General features: G+C 41.7%; 1 long non-coding RNA gene across 2 annotated transcripts; it reads left to right on the forward strand.

The window, feature by feature from the left end:
* Positions 1 to 4239: 4239 nt before the first annotated feature.
* Positions 4240 to 19702, forward strand: LOC112070712 (uncharacterized). Of its 2 annotated transcripts, none has more exons than XR_002893958.2 (5): positions 4240 to 4402; positions 5498 to 5693; positions 6033 to 6131; positions 6792 to 6907; positions 19588 to 19702. It is a non-coding gene; the product is annotated as an uncharacterized lncRNA (long non-coding RNA). The 2 variants fall into 2 exon arrangements; XR_002893957.2 differs by lacking the exon at positions 19588 to 19702 and adding an exon at positions 7667 to 7788.
* The last annotated feature ends 938 nt before the right edge of the window (positions 19703 to 20640 follow it).

Here is a 20640-nt window from a genome sequence, read left to right on the forward strand (position 1 = left end):
AGAGAGAGAGAGAGAGAGAGAGAGAGAGAGAGAGAGAGAGAGAAAGAGAGAGAGAGAGAGAGAGAGAACAATTAATCACACAGACTAATGGTATCTACGGATGCAGAAGCTCTAGAAGAAAATAAAAAAGGTTTAAAAAGGGGTTATAAGTCCAAAACATTGCGGCGTTACGACGGGACTCATTGGGTTAAAAGGCAGAGGTGAGATTAAGGGAATACGTGGAATATATCAAGTTTATTTATTTATTTATTTTTATTTATATATCTTCTGTATTTACTACCCCCCATTTCCCATCTCTGCAGCAAGATCCAAAAGTCTCAGAACACATTGTGCCTTTAAAAAAAAAACTGAAATAGAACAAGGAGAGAAATAAAAGGATGAAGTTGACATTTGGACTGATTTACAATAACAGTCACATTGTTCGCTCAGTCGCTCTTTTCACCCTCAAACCACTGAAAATCCTTCTTGCACCTTTACAGAGGGATCTGTTGGTGTACGTACATCTCTACACTTTCCACTTACACTCTTAAGGGGGGAAAAAATGGTTCTACCTGTCACGTTGGATGATTCGGGAGACAGGCGCAGGAATGCCTAACAGGGGTTTTTATTTTACCCAAATTACGGCGTGGGACGAAGACCAAACAAACACGTAACAAAAACACAGGGTTGAAACCCAAAACAAAAGAGCGAGGAGTACCTGGAATAAATAACACACGCGCACAATGATTAACACACGGGACGAGACCCGGAATCATCTGCACAATCCACAAGGGCACGAAAGCCCAATACACACAGCACAGGTACTCACACGCACTAACGGAAATTGTAACAATAATCGACCTCCCAATGGAAACCGAAGGGCACACTTATACAAGTACTAATCCGTGGGAAAAGGGGACAGGTGTGTGTAATGAAAGTTCCGGAGGGATCCGTGACACTACCTGAAAACTAAAAGGGTTGGAACCCTTTAGGAGGCTTTTTTAAAATACGAGAGAGAGAGAGAGAGAGATATGGAGCGTTTTCACTGTTTTCAAATAAATATTTTTGTTGTTGTCTGGGGCTGAGGGAAGATTATCCGTTGTGTGTCACCACCAGTTTTGCAGAGCTGTGTGTATGTGTGTGTGTATGTGTTTATGTCTGTGTGTGTGTGTTTGTGTGCTTGCATCCGTGTCTTCGTCCGTAACTACGTGTGTGTACAGTGAGTGTGTATCGTTGTGTCTGTGTTCTCATCTTGTTCCCTCCACTACGGCACATTGAGCTAAGGTTGCTCTGCTTTCATCCAATGGTATTACCCATCGTAGAATAGCTGTTGATCCAGTGGTATTACCCATCGTAGAATAGCTGTTGATCCAGTGAGTTACTTGAAAAAAGGGATGAGCTCACTTATAGCTCCGCACAACAGATACGTTTCAGATAGAGCGCAAAATCGTAGAAAAGTGCATCTCGCACAAGGATGCACATGCCAGGGAGAGATCGTACACCAACAGTATTATTTTGGAAAGATCAATACAGTAGTCTGTGTTTGTGTAATTCAGCTTTTACAATACCCAGTTCTACACATTACAATATCATCTGTAATATTATGCACTGTACATCTAAAACTGGCGAGGGCATTGCATGTATACTTTCCATAATATATCGTCTAAAATTCTGCAAATTTTAAAAAAAAAAGGACAGAAACTTTAGCATTAGCCAGTTTAGTGCAACACACATATTCAATCACACCATCTTCACTCAACATCCATATTCAATCAACCGATATCAATCCCAACCATATTCAATCACACCATAATTCAAATCACACCACTATTCAATCACACCATATTCACATCACATACCACATATTCAATCATCACTCATAGTTCCAACACACCATCTTCATCACACATATTCATCACACCATTTCAATTCACATATTCAATCACACATATTCAATCAACACCAATATTCAAGTCACACATATTTCATCACACCATATTCAATCACAACATCATATCTCAATCACACCTCTTCACATCACCTATATCAAGTCACACCTATTTTATTCAGTTTGAGCCGAGTTTGAACGAAGCCAAAGCTGCAGAGGCATATGGGTCTCTGTCCCTCCAGGAAAGCAAAAAACTTTAACTAATGTATTTTTCACGCAAGCAACATCTTAATTACCTCACTTAGTAATTAGTCCTCCACCCGCTGCCTGACGTCACTCATTCAGCAGTCTTTCCATTGGTCCTCTAAATGGTTTATTTTCAGGAAGTGGGGTGAATCCAGCAGGGGTAGACAGGTTTCATTCACAGTAAGATGAGAGGACTTACGGAGCTGCGTCTCTCCCTCCCTCCCTCCCCCTCCTCCTCCTCCCTCCCTCCCTCCTCTCTTTTCTTTTCTCCTGCTGTCTGGGAAACTTGTCCTCTAGCCGAAGAGACCTAATTTACTGGCACGACTAACATCAGTGTAATTGGAGAAATGGACATATGATCTCTTATGGGTCTTAAGTGCTCTACTAGAGCGTAGGCTTAATAAACAGCACTCTCCACGCAGGTGTCGACATTGTGAACCTAGTCAGGGCATCCTCTTTTAAATTTGACTGTCCCTTGACTATTATAAACCAAAGAGCTGTGGATTATGATACATTCTATTTTATCTCAAGTAAAGTCCACTTCTTTTTCAGGGTGTAAAGCTATAATGACAACCCTACCTCTCTCTCTCCTCTCTCTCTCTCTCATCTCTCTCTCTGTCTCCCTTGTCTCTCTCTGTCTCTCTGTCTCTGTCTCTCTCTGTCTCTCTCTTCTCTTCTCTCTTCTCTCTCCTCTCTCTCCTCTCTCTCTCTCTCTCCTCTCTCTCTCTCTCCTCTCTCTCTCTCCTACTCTCTCTCTTCTCTCTCTTCTGCTCTCTCCTGTCTCTTCTCTCTCCTCTCTCTCTTCTCTTATCCCATCTCAATCTACCTGAGTCTTCCTCTCCCCACACTAGCGATGAAGAATTTTTCTCTGTCGTCCCCTCAGGTCTGATAGCAGAGTCCCAGTTGGCTGCTACTGATCCCTTCCTCTCTGGAAAAGTCTACTAGACTGGGCCACAGTCACAGTCCTTCCCTCTATGCCCAACTGAGTTACCTTGTCCTCAAACCTCCGACTACACAATACATGATCCTCCTTTCAGCTACCTATATAAATACAGTGTCACCGTAAAGCCATGCAGCATGTTTAGGTATAATATCATATCAATGCTTGTAGTCAGCAAGCCGGTGCAGAAAAAACAGGGGTATGTATTGAAAACAAACCCTACAATCCAACATTAAAGCAATGCAATTTAAACCCTCATCATACAAAAACACAGCCCGAAGATAATGGGTCTAATCATGTGTGACACGAAGCCAGCCGGGTCTAGTACTGACTATCTGACAGGACCGTGACCTTGCTGACCCCCCCCCCCCCCCCCCACCCCCAGACAGTAACCTTGTGTCTCTCAACCTTTTGTTCCTAGCTGGCCAGCGTGTTTGTTTACTAACATATTTAATGGAGGATGCAGATTAAAGCGTCTCTCATTAGTTTCTCATTGATCACTAATAAGACACACAGGGACACTGTGTTTTTTTATGGGCCATGCATCTTCCCCATGCACGCCAGGCTCAGCCAATGAAAAGACGGGGGTGAGCGTTGCATTGGAACCGGTGAAATAATTACAAAGGAATGACTAGAACCTGATCTATTAAACCTGACTGTTAGGAAGCTAATGAGAGGTGTTTTTTATTGTGGTGAGCCTTAGTAATGCCGACAACAAAATATGAATCCCAGCGGGACGGCAGGTAGCTTAGTGGATAACAGCGTCGGGCCAGTAACTAAAAGGTTGCTATTTCAAATCCTGAGCAAGGCACTCAACCCTGATTGCTCCTTCCTGTAGGTCGGTCTGTATAAGAGTGTCTGATAAATTACTAAACATGTATGGGCTTATAATGATGAGTTTGTTTCAGATTCGTGGTTGTAAGTATGATTCCCAAATGTGCAATTTGATTTTGCAAGCTTGTATCAGGATGTGTGAAATATTTTACATTTGAATACATTCAATAAGATTTTCAGCTTTAAATAATTTTTTGAATTATTACAAGTTCATTTACGAGTATGATTCTTCTGCTGTGAATTAAAAAATAAACTTGCATAATTTTTTATCTGCGCTCTATCAGAGTTCTGTTACTGTCACGTAACCAAAGAAATGTGTAAACTTGAATTTTTTTTTTTTGTAAATTTGTAGATTGAGATTTGCAAGTGAAAATGATTTGCGCCCTGGGGGCAGGGACCTTTTACTGCTGACCAATCAGTTCCATCTTCCCAAACCACAACAAACTAACTATTGGCTGGATTGTTCCATCAATCAAATCTCAAGAAGTAGCTCCCGATGTGCAAGAGAGGACGAGGTAAATTAAATTATTACTCGAAAGTCTCTTTTATCTATGTTCATCGATGTGTTGTTGTTGTGATAAAACATAACAGTAACGACAGTAATTTGCAGATCATGTGAAATATAATGGTACATTTCAGACAAACTCCAGACCAGCCGTTGCGTTAGCAAACCGGCCTCTGACATTCATCCTAGCTTTACTATCACCTGGCTAGCTTTATCAGGCAGCTTTAAATGGAAAACGAATATATTTGCTAGTTAACCATCTGATTGATGAAGTTGATTTATAAATGGCAGTAGATAGCTAAATTGAAACTGCAGGGCTAGGTTTCTATACTGACTAGGTATCTAGACTGACAATGTTTCTAGACTGGCTAGGTTTCTAGACTGACAATGTTTCTAAACTGGCTAGGTTTCTAGACTGACAATGTTTCTAGACTGGCTAGGTTTCTAGACTGGCTAGGTTTCTAGACTGGCTAGGTTTCTAAACTGACAATGTTTCTAGACTGGCTAGGTTTCTAAACTGGCTAGGTTTCTAGACTGACAATGTTTCTAGACTGGCTAGGTTTCTAAACTGGCTAGGTTTCTAGACTGGCTAGGTTTCTAAACTGGCTAGGTTTCTAGACTGACTAGGTTTCTAGACTGGCTAGGTTTCTAGACTGACTAGGTTTCTAGACTGGCTAGGTTTCTAGACTGGCTAGGTTTCTAGACTGGCTAGGTTTCTAGACTGNTTCTAGACTGGCTAGGTTTCTAGACTGACTAGGTTTCTAGACTGGCTAGGTTTCTAGACTGGCTAGGTTTCTAGACTGGCTAGGTTTCTAGACTGACTAGGTTTCTAGACTGGCTAGGTTTCTAGACTGACTAGATTTCTAGACTGACTAGGTTTCTAGACTGACTGAAACACTCTGCTACCTGTTAATTGATTAATTGGTGACTGAAAAAGTTGGCAAGAAAAATGCCACTCTCAATTTCACTGCAATGGACAATTAGGCGTGTTGGGTATCATTTGGCTGATGTGCACATTTACATAAGTGTTTAATTGGTCTAGTTAGCCAAGTTACTGACTGGCTAGGCTTATTGTTATTCATGTTTTGATGTTATTGTGTTTCAGGTGGTGAGGGAGTAAGATCACTACAAAGCAGCATTCTGCCGGACCAACACAGGACACTAGAGACAGTCAATGCTTATGAACTAGATATTGTATTTAAATTGCCCATTTATATCAAAGACACTAACAAAAATGGTTGGATTGTTCAGCAACGCGGCAGCGAATGATAACACGGCTTTGATAGTGAAACGTACATCATGTAATTATTGTCATCTCCCTATCAGGCGTGCTGTGACAAGGGCCTGCATGGTGACACACATCTTCTTACTGACTTTTAAACACTTGTCAAATTACGTCCACTGCCTCTTTATTGATTCATTGGTAACGGAAGAAGTTGGCAAGAAACATGCCCCTCTCAATCTCACTGCAAATACTGTAGATTACCTCGCTAAATGTAAACTTCTGACATCTTGATCAAGCAACTATTTACCACATGATGGCACATTAAAGATCCTTGGGGGGTCTCAGCAACTTGAAACAGCAGAGAAAGTTGAGCAGTGTGGTTAATGTCTTCCCCCCTCTCTGCTCTTTTCATCAGGTTGAAGCACATCACTAACATCCAGACTGATCTAAAGAACTTGGGAACCTCCCAGCAGCCACCAGGAAAATCATCTTGTACTTGGAGTTTATTCACAAGGTTAGATAGAAATAGATCCCCACGTGGTATTCTCTATCACGCAGAATTGTAGCTAATCTTGTAACTTGGGAAGCTTTTTCAATAACACAGAAGTGGGTGGTTTCGGTCCCAGGGGGACAGAACTGTGTGCAGGTTTCTTTGTTCAATTTAGACCACAATTAGTTGAATGAGTGTCACGTTCTGACCTTAGTTCCTTTTCTTGTCTTTATTTTAGTTTGGTCAGGGCGTGAGTTGGGGCGGGCATTCTATGTTGTTTTTTCTATGTTTTGTTCTGTTATATTTCTATGTGTTTGGCCTAGTATGGTTCTCAATCAGAGGCAGGTGTCAGTCGTTGTCTCTGATTGGGAGCCATATTTAGGTAGCCTGTTTTCTATTGTGTTTTGTGGGTGGTTGTTTCATGTGTCTGTACCATATGGGACTGTTTCGGTTGTTTGTTTGTACTTTTGTTAAGTGTTCTGTTGATTTATTAAATATCACATTATGGACACTTACCACGCTGCACATTGGTCCGATCCATGCTACTCCTCTTCAGATGAAGAGGACATGCGTTACAATGATATGTTAGTGAAGTGCTAGAACAAAAACCTGCACACTCCTGTGTAAAGAACCTATGGCTGTCATGACTTCAATTGACTAAATACAGTTACAATTGTATTGCAGGTTTGTCAGATGATTTCCAGGAGCCTGGTGGAGATGGCCATAATCCAAGACAGGACATTTCCCAGCATCCAGGTTGAGGCCTGCTACCAGCAGGAACATGGAGTACTCCCATGTCAGTAAGTCATACATCTTCTTTAATATTCTGTATATAGCTAATACTCCGTATGCAGAATGGAGAAGCCCTATGTACCATAAACCCGTCTAGTCCCGTAGTAACTCCCTGCCAGAGACTGATCAGAAGGTTTTTGGCTGGAGGCCCTGGGCCAAAGGAAGGTCAGGGTAGGTCAAGGGTGAAGGGTCAGGGGTCAGAGAGAGTGAGAGCGAAGTTACAGACATGAAGATACAACTTGAACCCAATAATAAGGCTGCCTTCAAACCAAAACGCATGAAACACACTGTTCAACACAGCTGTTTTGGTGGGGAAACACACTGTTCAATACCCCCCCCCCCACCCCCACACACACACACTCATTGTGAAAACCATTGAGTTGCTGCGACTTTTACGCATCCATTTGACTGATTGGAAGGCTCCCTTATAGTCCTCAATACAAATGTAACTCTCTTGCTATCTCTCGTTCAGTACCTCTATCTCTCTAGAGGTGCTAGAGACAGAATATTCCCAAGGACCTTCAGACCATCTACCTGTGATCTTTCCAGAGCACAGAGAAGTTAGCTCCGCTGGTGGTAACTTTGAGCGCTTTTTAAACCTCCTTCACTATGGCTGTCTGTCTGTGTGATGACATATAGCATATTATCCAGGGCCACTGGTTGGTTTGGATTTACTGCACTCACTCCAAAAGTCACGAGCTCTCCTTCCACTAAAAGTCTCCCCAGACTTTTATAAAAAACGAACGTGTCCATCCCTCTATTCCCAGGTGAGCTGGGCCATGGAACTCTAGAGCAGCACATCAAACAAACCTGCCACCCTGTTGTCAGCTATCAGACAGTTGCCTGAGGAAGGAGGCAAATATCAATGCTTTAAATTATCACATTTGGGTGATGGCCACCATATGCAATAAAGTTTTGTATAAATGACTCGTTCCTTTTTTAAATGTTTTTATAGGTTACAAAACAATAACTGTTTCTTAGCCTGTTCTCATTTTTAATAACTACTATGATAACTTAAATCAAATAAAATCCATGTTTATTTGTCACGTGCGCCGAATACAACAGGTGTAGACCTTACAGTGAAATGCTTTTCTTACAGACTCTAACCAATAGTGCAAAAAGGTATTAGGTGAACAATAGGTAGGTAAGTAAATAAAAACAACAGTAAAACAATACAAGTAGCGAGGCTATAACAGTAGCACGGCTATTATACAGTAGAGAGGCTATAAGTACAAGGCCTATTATAGTAGCTGAGGCTATAACAGTTAGCGAGGCTATATAGTAGCGGGCTATAACAGTAGGCGAGGTACAATCCAGTAGCCGAGGCTATAACAGTAGCAGGCTATCTACGTAGCCCAGGCTATATATACGTAGCGAGGCTATAACAGTAGCGAGGCTACATACAGAGCGAGGCTATAACAGTAGGCAAGGCTTAACAGTAGCAAGGGCTATACAGTAGAGAGGCTATAACAGTAGCAAGGCCTATAATACAGTAGCAAGGCTATATACAGTAGCAAAGCGCTCTATTACAGTAGAAGGCTTAAATAAGCAAGGCTATATACAGTTAGCCAGGCTATAACAGTAAGCGAGCTATATTACAGTAGAGAGGCTATAAAGTAGCAAGGCTACAACAGTAGCGAGGGTATAACATAAGCCAAGGCTATTACAGTAGAGAGGCTATAACAGTAGCGGCTATATACAGTAAGCAAGGCTATAACAGTAGGCAAGGCTATATCAGTGGCGAGGCTATATAGACAGTAGCAAGGCTATATACAGTAGCGAGGCATATTACAGTAAGAAGGCTTATATACAGTAGGAGGCTATAATATACAGTAAGAGAGGCTATATATCAGTAGAGAGGCTATATACAGTAGGAGGCTATATAACAGTAAGAAAAAAAAGGGAAAGGGGTATATAAATGTAGTTGAGGGCTTATATACAGTAGAAGAGGCTATATACAGTAGAGAGGCTATATACAGTAGAGAGGTCTATATTACAGTAGAGAGGCTATATTACAAGTAGAGCGGCTTATCAGTGAGAGTGCTATATATCAGTAGTGAGGGCTATATACAGTAGAGAGGCCATATTATAAGTAGTGAGGCTATATACCAGTAGAGAGGTCTATATTACATGTATTGAGAGGCTATATACAGTAGAGGCTATTATACAGTAGCGGAGGCTTATAACAGTAGAGAGGCATATACATAGCGAGGCTATATAATACAGTAGTGAGGCTATATACAGTAGCGAGGCTATAACAAGTAGAGAGCTAATATACAGTAAGCAAGGCTATATACAGTAGTGAGGCCTACATACAGTAGAGGCTTATAACAAAGTAGTGGAGGCTATATACAGTAGAGAGGCATATACAGTATGAGGCTACATACCAGTTAGGCGAGGCCTATATACATGGAGAGAGGCTATTACATAGAGAGCTATATACAGTAGAGAGGGCTAATATACAGATAGCGAGGGCTATTACACGTAGCAAGCTTATACTATAGTAGCGAGGCTATAATTAGCAGTAACGAGGCTTAATATATATGTAGATGAGGCATAAAGTAGCAAGGCTAGTATATAGTAGGCTTATAACAGTAGCCAAGCTATATAATAGTAGTCGAGGCCTATAACAGTAGCAAGGCGATATATTAGTAAGCGAGGCTATAAACAGTAGGCAATGGCATTATTACAGTAGCGAGGGCTATAAACAGCGTACGAGGCTATATAACAGTAGCTGAGCTATAACAGTAGCAAGGCTATATATAGAGTAGGCGAGGCTATAACAGTAGCAGCGCTATATACACTAGCGAGGCTATAACAGTGCGAGGCTATAATACAGTTGCGAGCTATTCAGTAGCAAGGCGTAATATATATGCAGAGGCTATAAACAGAGCAAGGCTATATTACAGTAGGCGAGGCTATTAACAGCTAGCGAATTGCTACATACACAGGCTATATACAGTAGCGAGGCTATAACAGTAGCGATTGCTACATACAGACACCGGTTAGTCAGGCTGCTTGAGGTAGTATGTACATGTAGATATGGTTAAAGTGACTATGCATATATGATGAACAGAGTAGCAGTAGCGTAAAAGAGGGGTTGGCGGGTCACAATGCAGATAGCCGGGTTAGCCAATGTGCGGGAGCACTGGTTGGTCGGCCCATTTGAGGTAGTATGTACATAAATGTATAGTTAAAGTGAATATGCATATATGATAAACAGAGAGTAGCAGCAGCATAAAAAAGAGGGGTTGGGGAGGTACACACAATGCAAATATTCCGGGTAGCCATTTGATTACCTGTTCAGGAGTCTGATAGCTTGGGGGTAAAGACTGAAGCCTTTTTCTCCCCGACTTGGTACTCCGGTACCGCTTGCTATGCGGTAGTAGAGAGAACAGTCTATGACTGTGGTGGCTGGGGTCTTTGACAATTTTAGGGCCTTCCTCTGACACCGCCTGGTGTAGAGGTCCTGGATGGCAGGCAGCTTAGCCCCAGTGATGTACTGGGCCGTACGCACTACCCTCTGTAGTGCCTTGCGGTCGGAGGCCGAGCAATTGCCGTACCAGGCAGTGATGCAACCAGTCAGGATGCTCTCGTTGTTGCAGCTGTAGAACCTTTTCGGGATCTCAGGACCCATGCCGAAACTTTTTAGTTTCCTGAGGGGGAATAGGCTTCGTCCTCACGACTGTCTTGGTGTGTTTGGACCATTCTAGTTTGTTGTTGATGTGGACACCAAGGAACTTGAATCTCTCAACCTGCTCCACTACAGCCCCGTCGATGAGAATGGGGGCATGCTCGGTCCTCCTTTTCCTGTAGTTCAGAATCATCTCCTTAATCTTGGTTACGTTGAGGGATAGGTTGTTATTCCAGCACCACCCAGCCAGGTCTCTGACCTCCTCCCTATAGGCTGTCTCGTCGTTGTCGGTGATCAGGCCTACCACTGTGGTGTCGTCTGCAAACTTAATGATGGTGTTGGAGTCGTGCCTGGTCATGGAGTCGTGGGCGAACAGGGAGTACAGGAGGGCACTGAGCACGCACCCCTGGGGAGCTCCAGTGTTGAGGATCAGTGTGGCAGATGTGTTGCTACCTACCCTCACCACCTGGGGGTGACCTGTCAGGAAGTCCAGGATCCAGTTGCACTGAGCATGCAGACGTTATACATCAAGACAAGCTTATGATTCAAATATCTCAAATCAATGCAAGTCTAATATCCAGGGTGACATTTGTGACTCGTTTCAGGTAACTAAGCAACTATATCAAATCACTACTTCACAGGAACAGCATTTGAATGTTAAAATGTATTTTTTTTATAAAAATGCCTTCTGGAACATATGAACTTTAATTTGCCTTAATAGCAAACTTTATATTCCATCCATAAATACAAATAAAGGAATCTCCCCTCTAGCCATGATTGGCTGAGATAATGGTTGGGCTGGACATGTCGTGGAGATGAGTTTGGATTAGTCTGCCATGTAGCTTGCTTCTGTCTATACCGTGAGCTGCTCAGTATGTGTTGACAGTCCTTTTTGAAAGATATAACGTCAGCCATCGAGAACTAGAAAAGTTTGGCTACTTTTCTCAGCAACATTGATGCCGTGAATTTAGCATAATATACATTATGAACCCAGAGTGACGTGGCACAACGCTGGCCAAACAAGATGTAGCTACAAACAAAACAGAGTTAAATGGTTCCAGTCTGCCATGAAGCGTTCATCCATCTATACGACGGGTAAGAGTCTAGCTACAGTTTCAGATATTATACGTTTCTAATTTGGTCAGAAATGTGTTGTGATCTATTGTGATGTGATCAAAAGTGCTAGCTGTTAGATGTTGCATCATGCTCCACCTCTCTTGTCTCTCCTTTGAGCCAGCTGTTGTACACTCTGAGTATGTCCCCTCTAAGCTATTGTCGCTAATTGTTATTTGCTCAAAAGGGTTAAGTCCTCGTTTGCCTGCCTCTGGTGAAACCATTGGCATTGTTTGAGCATTCATTCATTTCGATTTTCTTTCTCATGGTACAGTGTATTTACCACTTTCCTTTTTCTCCACATTTTGTTTATGTTACAGCCTTATTCTAAAACGGATTAAATAAAATAAAAATCCTCATCAATCTAAACACAATACCCTATAATGACAAAGCAAAAAAAAATGTTTTTTACATTCTTGAAAATGTATACAAAAAAAACCCGTTGAGACTCAATTGAGCTCAGGTGCGTCCTGTTTCAATTGATCATCCTTGAGATGTTTCTACAACTGGATTGGAGTCCACCTGTGGTAAATTCAATTGATTGGACATGATTTGGAAAGGCACACACCTGTCTCTATAAGGTTCCACAGTTGACAGTGCATGTCAGAGCAAAACCAAGCCTTGAGGTCCAATAGCTCCAAGACAGCATAGTGTGGAGGCATGGATCCGGGGAAGGGTACCAACACATGTCTGCAGCATTGAAGGTCACCAAGAACACAGTAGCCTCCGTCATTCTTAAATGGAAGACGTTTGGAACCACCAAGACTCTTCCTAGAGCTGGCCTCCCGGCTAAACTGAGCAATCGGGGGAGAAGGGCCTTGGTCAGGGAGGTGACCAAGAACCTGATGTTCACTCTGACAGAGCTCCAGAGTTCCTCTGTGGAGATGGGAGAACCTTCCAGAAGGACAACCATCTCTGCAGCACTCCACCAATCAGTCCTTCCTCAGTAAAAGGCACATGACAGCCCGGTTGGAGTTTTCCAAAAGGAACCTAAAGGACTCTCAGACCATGAGAAACAAGATTATTTGTCCTGATGACACCAAGATTGAAATCTTTGGCCTGAATGCCAAGCGTCACATCTGGAGGAAACCTGGCACCATCCCTACGGTGAAGCATGGTGGTGGCAGTATCATGCTGTGTGGATATTTTTCAGCGGCAGAGAATGGGAGACTAGTCAGGATCTAGGGAAAGATGAATGGAGAAAAGTACAGAGAGATCCTTGATGAAAACCTGCTCCAGAGTGCTCAGGACCTCAGACTGGGGTGAAGGTTCACCTTCCAACAGGACAACGACCCAAAGCACACAGCCAAGACAACGCAGGATTGGCTTCGGGACAAGTCTCTGAATGTCCTTGAGTGGCCCAGCCAGAGTCCAGACTTGAACCCGATTGAACATCTCTGGAGAGACCTGAAAATAGCTGTGCAGCAACACTCCCCATCCAACCTGACAGAGCTTGAGACGATCTGCTGAGAAGATTGAGAGAAACACCCCAAATACAGGTGAGCCAAGCTTGTAGCGTCATACCCAAGAAGAATTGAGGCTGTAATGGTTGACAAAGGTTCTTTAACCTAGCACTGAGTAAAGGGTCTGAATACATATGGAAATGTGACATTTCAGTTCTAAAAACAGTTATTGCTTTGTGATTACGGTGTATCTCGTGTAGATTGATGAGGGAAAAAAACTATTTAATCAATTTTAGAATAAGGCTGTAACGTAACAAAATGTGAAAACATTCAACTGGTCTGAATAGTTTCCGAATGCACTGTATATCTTCACTAATCGGCTGTACTATATTGTGACAGATAAATTACTTTGTTGCTTTTAAAAATGTATATACTAAAAGTTAATGGTGAATACAGAATTTTTTATACATAAATTGGAGTCTTAGTTTGAAAGTCATGGCAAGTCAGTTAACTTTTTCAGAAACAAACGTGCTACTGTATATTCGGAGAAAAGATTCTCAAACATTGTAGGGGAAGTTTGAGTTATATTTGTATCCATATGTAATATTTTTTTAAATATATATTTCTACCTTTATTTTTATGCTGAGATCAAGGTCTGAGCGCTGAAATTACAAAAATATAAACATCAGAACACTACAAAAAAGCCAAACAGAGATACAAAACACAGTCATAGAAAACAAACACATTCTTCACAGCCAATGAGTGGTTGGCTGACCTACTCTGTGAGGTGCAGATTCAATGTTTTCTCTGATCATCTCAGATTTTAATCCTAATCTTAGTTATCCTAATCTTATAATGGCCATCTCACATCCCAGGGAAAATAATGAAATACTGTGTGTTGACACAACCCTGAAAAAAAGATCAGGGAAGTCTCCCAATCAAATGTTACCTAATTCAGTTGTCATTAGTCTTGCCTACACCACATAAAGTGGATTTACTGTCCCCTGTAGATGGCTCAGTGTTTACTTAACTCAATGAGATAACCAGGGCGACGGAAGGCTCGCTGCGTTATGGTAACGAGCACTCGAGTGGCGTTCAAACGCGCACGTTTACATTGATCTGCTCGGGGATGTCAAAGTCAATGATCACCCACTAATCTGAAGAATACTGTGGCAGTGACAGAAAAGAGGGGAAAATACAGCAGATGGAGTGAGAAAAGGGGACAGGGTGATAGAGAGTGAGAGGGGGACAGAGAGTGAGAGAGAGAGAGAGAGAGAGAGAGAGAGAGAAAGAAAGTGGCAGTTTTTTGGGGGGGAGACAATGAAAAAGTCCAACCCCTTCAGTTGCTGCATCAAAGGAGTGTGTGACTCGGTGACAGGTTTTGTAGGAATAAAATAAATATATCTCTGATTTCAGGGGGGTTTAAAAATATCCCCATCAATCATTTATGTTGGCATTCTCCACTGACACCCTGAGAGTAAGGTGAGGGAGAGGAGATGCTTCTAGTCTCTGTCTGGATGCTAATTCACAAAGACCACACTCTAAAAGTGTGTGTGTGTGTGCAGATACCATGTGTAAATGACATGTACATATTTTCTTAAATATTTTTTGACAGTCACTCAGACATATGCAGACAGCTAAAAGACAGTGTTGTGAAAGATTAAAGGAGATGAAATCGTGTACAGGCCGTACACGATTTCATCTCCTTTAATCTTTATGTACTCTAGGATTTCAGCTCGACCATTTATTTTGAACACACACACACACACACACACACACACACACACACACACACACACACACACAACACAGCTGTGTCACCACGTGTAGTGCATTGCCCTGTGTCGTCTTATCCTATTTCTGTCCTCCCATGTGTTTTTACGCCGACCCACCGTTGAGCTGTCAGAGTTTTGAACTCCGACCCACCTGTTACGAATTATTTCACGCCCGACCACCACCTGTTAGAATTCTTTACATCGAGCGCACCTGTTAGAATTTCTTTACTCCGACCCCTGTTAGAATTCTTTACTCCGACCCACCTGTTAGAATTCTTTACTCCGACCCACCTGTTAGAATTCTTTACTCCGACCCACCTGTTAGAATTCTTTATGCCGACCCACCTGTTATAGTGAGGGGTTTGTTAGAACAGGCATCAAATAACCACAGTGCTACATTATCTATTAGATTCAGCTGAGACAGTGGTGAAGGACTCCAAACAGCACAGAGACACACACACACACACACACACACACACAGTACTTTAAAAAAAAGTACTTTCAAGGAACAAAATATAACCACACAACATCAGTCCTTGCACCACTTACTGAGAAAATCAAATGGATTGTGAAAGTCATTCTAAGTAAGCTTGAAATGTCTTATTTTTCCTCTCTCCTCTCATTAGCAGGTTTACTGTGCTCTTGAAATGATTTGTCCCCTACAGGGTCTCTGTGCTAGAAGGCCCCCAGAGCCGATGGTAACAACCTTACAGCTGTCCCTACCTGGTCCATGCGACAGACATGGTTTGGGTGGCAGTGGAGTTTTTAACGTGAATGCGCTGTTAAAACCTGTCTGGACTCCCCATCCCGGATTCGGGATATTTGTCATCAGAAACGTTGACTAGCATAGCCTAGCATAGCCTAGCCTAGCGCGAACGGTATATAATAAAATATAATTTCATGAAATCACAAGTGCAATATTGCAAAACACAGCTTAGCCTTTTGTTAATCCATCTGTCGACTCAGATTTTGAAATTATGCTTTACAGCGCAAGCAATACTTGCATTTGTGTAAATTTATCGATCGGTCAACAAAACAATAAGAACACCTAGCGTCAGGTAACTTGGTCACGAAAATCAGAAATGCAATCAAATTAATCGTTTACCTTTGATCTTCGGATGGTTTCACTCACGAGACTCCCAGTTAGACAGCAAATGTTCCTTTTGTTCCATAAAGATATTTTTTATATCCAAATACCTCGTTATGCGTTATGCCCAGGAATCCACCGGAAAGAGCGTTCGCGACAACGCCGGAAAAAATCCCAAATTATATCCATAATGTCCACAGAAACATGTCAAACGTTGTTTATAATCCATCTTCAGGGTGTTTTTCAAATATCTATTCGGTAATATATCAACCGGGACAGTTGGCTTTTCACTAGGACCGAGAGAAACAATGGCTGCCTTTCACTTTTGCGCAAAATTCACTCGGAGAGCCCCCACCTATCCACTTACGCAATGTGGTCGTTCACGCTCATCCTTCAAAATAAAAGCCTGAAACTATGTCTAAAGGCTGTTGACACSTTWGGGAAGACATAGAAAAAGAYYTCTGGTTGATATCCCTTTATATGGGCAATAGGGATGCATGGGAACAGAGAGGTCTCAAYAACAYGGCCACTTCRTGGTTGGATTTTCCTCAGGTTTTAGCCTGRAATATCAGTTCTGTTTAACTCACAGACAAAAAATGTACAGTTTTGGAAACTTCAGAGTGTTTTCTATCCTAATCTGCCTATTATATGCATATTCTAGTTTTGTGGGCTGAGAAATAGGCAGTTTCAAATGGGTAAGCCTTTTTAGCCAAAAGCGAAAACTGCCTCCCCTAGTCTTAAGGGAAACACACACAAACACCTTTTTACTTGGCCGTATGAGTAAAGGGGGAGAATGAACTAGTTGGAATTGTGATGTTTCTACTGCCGTTGAGATAAACACCAAGCACAATTTTAATTCCATTTTTTTTTTATCTCTTATATTTAACACATATTTGAAAGCACTTCCTAAGGCATTGACATTTTCTAAAAAAAAAAAAAACCGCAAAACCGCAGACAAAGCAGCTCCCTTTCATTAAAAACTGTGCTGTGTCAATCTCAAAGTCGCTTAAGTTTTGAGTATATCGATTGTAAAAGGACTTTGCTCTCTCTTAGCTCTACTTAATGACATGTTCTATGGAAACACTGTTCTGCCCCACATAGCGTGGAACTGAGGAAAATGGCTTTTATTTACATTGGTTTCACAGTAACTTTATGCAGTTACTGATAACATAACCCCCATTTCTCCAAAACACAATACAATAGAGGCAGGATACTTGTCCACATGATTAAGCATGTATTTAATGTGGCAAAAATGACATGAACACATTTTCTACCAAATGAGCAGTTACTGCCTTTTTGTGCTTGGTAGGGCAGTGTTGTCATCCACACTTTCTGATTCAGACAGACTTTTCTTATTTTCTCAGCTTCGACTTAGTGATATGTTTCATGTTAATCAACAGCTGCGATGTCACGTGATCCCATCGGCAATACAGAATGAAACCGCGTACCTGTTAGGTATTAGTTAAAATCAGCGCAAATCAAGCTCAACCACGAACAGTCACACAGTGTTGATGGGATGTTATGAATATGTTACAATCAGCACCTTTCTTGACACTCCCGAATAAGAACAAGAAGAGACAGGGAGCACCGAGTGAAACCTCATCTCTGAAATGGATACTTTTAAAAACTTTTTGTCTTACAGGTTTAAGATACAGGAGAAGATAGTGTATCAACCACTGAGAGTAGGAGTCACTTTTGCACACTTTGTACAAAATAATAAAATGCAGTACTACAGGATATTTCTTAACGTAGCTCTTTTATTAGCTAGCTATAACTGGCATGTTTACTTATCGCCAACCAGGATCAAACATTCAGTCCTGTTTCAAGTTTCAATGTTTACTTGTCATTTGCACAGGATCCAGCAGGTGTGAAACAGTACAGGGAAATGCTTACTTGAGTAATATGTGACAGACTACAGTATATTGCATTAACATCGTAACATATGCATGTGGGTGGGCATTATATCCCGTGTGAAATTATACATCTTTTGTACTGTAACTCCTATACTCAGTGGTTGATACACTATCTTCTACTGTATCTTAAAAGTTTTTAAAAGTATCCATTTCAGAGATGAGGTTTCACTCGGTGCTCTCTGTCTCTTCTTGTTCTTATTCAGGAGTGTCAAGAAAGGTGCTGATTGTAACATATTTATAACATCCCATCAACACTGTGTGACTGTTTGACTGTCTGACAGGGTAGCAGATGAGGAGCTGAGATTTTTATTTCTCTCACCTCTCTCTCTGAAGCGCAGGCGCTGGAAGCTCTGACAGAGACAGCTACTGCTGAGTGGAGAGAGAAACTAATGGAGCTCCACTGTATCTGACAGCCTCAGAGGTCCTGTTCCAGCTTCGTGCTCCAGAATATACAGCTGCACCCCACCATTATTATTTTATTTTTTTACTTCATCATATAGGATTTTTTTTTTTTGTACAGAAGGAAATTGGTAGCATTGCATGATTTCTGCTGAACGCGGTCGGTGTAGGATAGACGGTATGCTAAGAAACATTGTGTTTTGTATTGAGATGTGTCTCAAGTGACGTCTTCCTAGAAGTTTCTGTGGCGTTTTCATGTAAAGAAAAGGGTGCATTAGAGAGGTGTATCCTTCTAAAAACCACATGGATGAGCTTGGGTAGGAGTGACGCCACGATTAAATTAATATACAAAAGAATAAAGGCTTATTTTTTTTCCAGGGTTTCAAAGCTTCTTTGCTTTGAAAGACAACCCGGTTGTGTGTTTTTTATTTTTGGCAGGGCGTGACAATTTTTACTTTCATTTAATCTATTAAAGCTGCTCTGTGAATTAAATCTTTAATGGGAAAGCAGGCCCTCTAAATAAAGACACACAGGGGGACATGTACTGTACGCCACTAAAATAAATGGACTTAAACAGTGCCGGACAAGGGCATCTGACCGTTTACTCTCCCGCCCCACGGCCAGTGATGGTTTAGTATCTTGTTGGAAGTGCTTTGTGTTAACGAGGTGCTGAATAGATACAGACTGATTGGAGACAGAACTCAGCGAGACAACCAGTTAGGACAGAGGGATAAGTAGGAGGAGTTAGCTAGTTTACAATAAGTTTCTTCCCTAAAGAGGATTTTTACATTTATGGTGCATTTACAGCGGCTGCTTCATATCGGTCTTCAGTGTTCAACTCTAACACGTTTTTTTTTTTTTTTTAAATCTAGTATTTCAGAGGTTAAGCAATCACTTAAAGTGCTCCGCACCTGGCACTATACTGTTCTACATCTCCCTCGATTGTTCCTCATCAATTATGTTCTGGTAGCACTGAGCTAAATAGCTAAATGTTTTAAGCGGGTGCATTGCCATTTTTATGTGGATGCCAATAGCGTTTCCAGGGGAGAGTTGCTATTGATCAATGCGATCCATAACTCAGTGGACTTTATGTCGTTGTTGAACTGCAACACATTGTATGCGTCGGTTGTGTACGTTGAGTGTCGTACAGACAGGAGTACACAGAAGCGTGTCTGCCGGGTTCCGACGTTAAAGAGACAGGTGTCAAATCCAGTTAAACGTGCATATATAAATCAGTCATACAGCAGAATCATTCAGACTGCAGCATAAGAATATCTATGTTATTCTCTTTCACGGTCTCTGCGTCTGTCTGTATGTCTCCTTTTTTTAAATCTTACGTCTGTTTTTACCGTGTTCCTTTTCAGTTTTACATGAACCCCTTTTCAAACCTTGTTCAAGGGGCTTGGACAGATGGCTCACCGCTTTGCATCATCACAGGTTGCTACTGGCAACCTACCTGCAATAACCAAGATTCTATGAAACCTGTGCAGTCCTGTAAGTACCACTATGTTCCTTACAGGTAAGAACATGTGTGATATTTCAATGTTGTCCACCCCCTTATTTTTCTATCATTTATAGGGTCTGACGTTTCAACAGATGCCCGGGGTGACTGAGTGTGGGACGTACCATTTTAGAAAGAAGGGTTGCATCGATGTGTCGTACTATTGGCCTTCCTTAGGGATGGAGAAAGAAGATGTCAACACACGTGTCAACAACATGACAGACTTGGTGTCTTTTTGTCCTTTTGAGTTTAATCGTCTTAATGGTGCCTTCTGACAAGGAGAGACTTAGCCCAGTTAGCACCTGAGCCAGACTTCCTGACAGACATGCTACTATCCTCAAACCCATCTGTCAGATGGCACCATTACAATGAAACTATACTGCTAGAGAAATTCAATGGCAGTAATTTCATTTACTGTTGTAAATTGAGTGAATTGATACGTAAGAAAAGGTTCAATGAAAATGCATGACGTTATTGTGATAATAGCGGCAGAGGTTAGTTTTGACTTGAAGTGACGTGACCAGGGAAAACTCTGGGCCCTTTGTCATAGCGTAAAACTGCATCCTGGAGTTGTTTTATTTGGTCAGGTTACATGGTCAGGGGAATCGTGTCCCTATGATTACAGAGATGCCACAGTGTTAAATAAGGTAATGTACTTTACTCTTGGATGACAGAGCTTCTCTGTTTTTAATGCCATTTAAACCACACTCATAGTATTCATTGAGACATGTCCTCTGCCTAATCCGAAAACTGATCTGCTCCGTTCTGCTTGCCTGTGTAACAGTTGGCCATCCACACCGCAGCCATTACAAGCATTTAGCTATTATTCCCTGCGGAAAATGTGACTTTCAGTCCTCATCCAATAGCATTAAAAATCATTGTATCTGCTTTGATATGGCTGATTAAATGTGGCCCT

Source organism: Salvelinus sp. IW2-2015, unplaced genomic scaffold (genome assembly GCF_002910315.2).
Source record: "Salvelinus sp. IW2-2015 unplaced genomic scaffold, ASM291031v2 Un_scaffold1400, whole genome shotgun sequence".
Lineage (NCBI taxonomy): Eukaryota > Metazoa > Chordata > Actinopteri > Salmoniformes > Salmonidae > Salvelinus > Salvelinus sp. IW2-2015.